At 33.0% G+C, this 4145-nt stretch overlaps 1 pseudogene; it reads left to right on the top strand.

Annotated features, from left to right (window-relative positions):
• The first annotated feature begins 3263 nt into the window (after positions 1-3263).
• Positions 3264-3884, top strand: LOC114104677 (septin-2 pseudogene; annotated as a pseudogene).
• The last annotated feature ends 261 nt before the right edge of the window (positions 3885-4145 follow it).

The raw sequence follows: 4145 nt of genomic DNA, 5'->3' as shown, positions 1-4145 counted from the left end.
TGTGCCAAAGGCTTGTGGGATTGATAGAAAAGGTAGGATGAATGCAGGGAAATTAGCCCTAATATACTTCTTTAACCAATAATTGTAGAATATTAACTAGATTCATCTTTGTATTTCATTGGCTCCCAGCTGATTACAAAATCATAAGATTCTTGCCAAAAAAAATTGTTTGACTAGATCCCTTGCATATGTTTGCCATCTGGAACTGTTTTCTCCACAAGACGTTGTCAATTCATTAAAATTATGTAACATATCTTATCAAATTTTTACATAACAGTTTAAATAATTTGTACCTATTATTCATTACCGTGCTCTTTATCTGCTATTTCCTATTTCAAAATTTGGGATTTTGATGTTTGCAAAAATGCAGCCAACCCAGTGATTTTGCTTGGAAATGAGTTAAGATCCAAATTGCATCTACTATTAATTCCAAGTATGCTTTTTTATCTAAAGGCAATGAAACATTTACACAAAGAGACATTTCATAGGGCTACTATTTCTTTTGAAACTGTCTGAAAAAAAAAAGTCTGATTTTTGTCTCAAAAACAAGTTAGGAGAAAAAGCATAGCAACAATAATGACTAAAATAGATATTAACAAGTTCCATGTTTCCATCACAGATATGGCCTTAGTAATAAGCCAGTTATTCAACTTAACTAAATAACCTCCATGACACGGGTACAGAAACTAGTAAATACTCAAGAGAAGTTTTATAATAAAAGGAATATATTTTCTACAACCTTATTTTAAATAATTATGCACAGAAGAGGCTAGAATAAATTAGAAAGACAGGAGTTCTTATTATTTTTATTCTTTTTGTTTATTATTTTGTTTTTGTTTTTGTTTTCAGTGACTCAGAGTCCTGAAAGGGAATATCAGCCTTGTCTTTCAGGCCACAAATGAACAAAAGTTAAAGAAGATTTGCTCATGGAATTATTTCCATTAGAGAAAACTACTTTACAAAAAAAGCCAGAAATATTGGAAAAGAAAAAAAGAAACAGTTCTAATTTTCTATTTAAATAGAGAAGATAATTCTTCTTTGTTAAATTTGAATTTTTCTTTTAACCTCTTACAAAGACTGATGATATTTATTTGAAGTCAGTGGCCAAAATTAGCCTTTTCCTGATGTGAGCCCAGATGTATAAGCAAGCATGCAATCTCATCACTGAATATATTCATATTACTAATTCACAAATTTGGGCCTTTGTCACTCACACATATACTTTACACATTTTTTTTCATTTAACAAACAAAAAGAATAATATCTATCTACTTAGTATTGTAGTAAGATATTATTCAATACATTGACAAATATCAAAAGTCTTTAAAAAAGATTTATTATGATAGAGTAGGAATTTTAAATTGATTTTCCTGTATTTAATGAAGATCCAATAACTTTAAAATATAAAATGATGATACCTTTTCTTAACACTACCAATATGATGTTTGCATATGTATCTTATTAATGATTAATGAATAATTGAGAAATTAAAATACTTAATTCTTAACACTATCTGCATACTTAATATTCATCTTAGTTAATAAGAAACATCTGAATATTTGCCTTTTGTAGATAATCAAAGTAAGAATTCCTGTTTTTTTCTCTGAAAACCCTGGCAAGAATTCTGCATGTACATTCTGTTCTGAGAGTAATAAAGCCACATCATTGTTGGTTATTTCTAAATACCTTATTCTTCGAATTTTTAAACTCTATATTTAGTAAATCATCAAAGAACTTTGGCATGAAGGTAATGCAAATACTTAATGTAAGAGTTTAGAGAGTCTAGTTTCGACCTTAATAGAAAAAATAGCTCCAATGATTTTTTAATGTTTTCTCATGTTTATAGGACAGGTCTAAAAATAGAGAGTAGTTAAGAAAACTACTTTATTTGGAAAGTATAATTGTATAATAATAACTTAGAAGAGAAAAAAATGCCCCAATTGAAAAGCAAATATAACTGGAAATTAAACCTGAGCCGTTCTTCCTTTTGTCCTTTGTTTTTCATTCATTTTGACAAAATGGAAAAGGCACTGATTGGAAGAACATGATGTATCTCATTGGACTAGTCTCACTTCCTTACCACCTCAATCATAACCTTAAACTTATACCTTCCATCTACCCTGGGATTCCTCAAGCTTCTCACAGAGTCATTCAAACCAGGCTTGGTCCCCAAGTAGTCATGAAATATGGCAACAATGTCTAATAATATCCTTGATATTTTAAGGGACTTTCCAAAAACAACTTATAGTCATTCCAAAAAACAGGAAATTTGTATTTATTAAGAGAGAAGACAGGGGAAAGGAGGATCTTTTGCTAGCATTCACTCAAGATACAATGGACATATGCAAACCCCACCTATCATGAAATGGCCTGAGTATTTTCTAAAATTACAGAAGAGTAGAAAAGTAAAAGATCTAAGAATCTAACTAATGGAAATATAATAAAAATTTTAATTTCATATTCACTTATGGAGATATATGTCCTAATTAAAAATAAGCCAATTTCCCAAAATATATAAACTTATACAGGCTTTTCCAATGTAAATAAAAATTGTAATCCAAACATAATTTTTGCCCACATCACTCCCATAGGCCATCAATGCCTCCAAAATATCCACTTGAATTAGTGAGAAATATAGAATTTGCTAAAGGTATCATTAGAGATGAGAAAGAGAAAAGTTTACATCATAAAAAACAAGATAGAGGGGCGAGCCCATGGCGTAGTCAATATTTACCTCTTCTTTAACTGATCCACAGAGAGCGGAAACATTATGAAAGATGTCTAAGTAGTAATTAGCTCAACTTATATATCCAGAAATGACTGTGTTAGACTTGCAATAGTCCCAGTCAAGTTCATGGAAAATGAGTGGGGAAAAAAGTGTTCACAATAATGGTGTTCAAGTCTAGGAAATTAATTCTCATCTACAACCTATTTCTTATTGATCTCTGCCCAGAAAAAATCATACCTGGGACTGCACAGAAAGTTGAAAGAACTAACCAAATTGCAGCTTCAACTGTTGAGACTGAAAGGTCGTCAGGTGGGACTCAAGATTTGCCTTACACTGGTGAACATACCCAGCTATGGTGATGCCATCAACAGCAGAAATTATTTTAAGATGATTATCTCCTACATTGATGAGAGTGTAAAGGGTACCTGCATGACAAGAGGGGCTTGAGTCAACAGCACATCATTCATAACCTAGACTATTGAGGCTTTTGTCTTATTTCACCATTTGAAAAGTTAAGCCCTTAGTAGTGACATTTATGAAGACAGTGCACAATAAGGTGTGCCAGTCATTACAACAGCCCCCACTCTCACTCTAAAGGAACTGAAGCAGTTGAAAAAACAACAGGTTGCTGGATGAACTGAAGAACATAGCACCAAGATCCACCACTCACCTGATGTAGAGTCTGATGAACATAAAGATTTTAAGGAGAAGACTAGACTTAAAGTCGGTTTCCTGCCCTCTGTGGTTGGATCCAATCAGTTGATAGAAACCAACCCAATTGAGTCAAATGTATGAAAGATGATATATCATGAGCTTTGTAATGTTTTGAACAACCAATAAAAAAAAAAAAAGAAAATCAGAGGCCACCTCCACCCATGGGTACTGTGGAGATGGAGAACTCAGAACACATCTTTATAGAGCTGAGAACAATTTGCATCACCCACATCCTGGATCTCCAGTGAGTGAGCCAGGGCCTTCACCATTAAAACCTCCATTCTGTGAGGCTCAAAAGAGGAGGCAGCAAAGTGGAGAACTACAACCTGAATAAAAACCACATATTGCTGGAAAGGAAGCTGAGCTCTGCCACCACAAAAAGGTGATTGTAAGGATGCAGGGCAGGGATGGCCAGGTGGGGACCTGGAATACCACACATTAAGGAAGAAGAAAACACCCTAAATGAGTGCTAGAGCTCTGAGTTTTCATGAAATTGTTGGACAGGTGCCCATCCACATTTTCCTCTGTCTGAAATTTATTTTTTTTTCTTTTTAGCATTAGATATGGTGGGTTGGTTTTTTGTTTTTGTTTTGTTTTGCTTGTTTTATTTTTTCCTGCTATATATACTTTGAACATTTGTGTTTCACCACTGTTACAATTTATATTTTCTTCATTTTCATTTTCTTCTTCCTTAACTAATCAC

Source organism: Marmota flaviventris, chromosome 7 (genome assembly GCF_047511675.1).
Source record: "Marmota flaviventris isolate mMarFla1 chromosome 7, mMarFla1.hap1, whole genome shotgun sequence".
In the NCBI taxonomy this organism is placed as follows: Eukaryota; Metazoa; Chordata; class Mammalia; order Rodentia; family Sciuridae; genus Marmota; species Marmota flaviventris.
The sequence above is the reverse complement of the archived record's forward strand: the minus strand, read 5'-3'. Positions and strand labels throughout refer to the sequence as shown.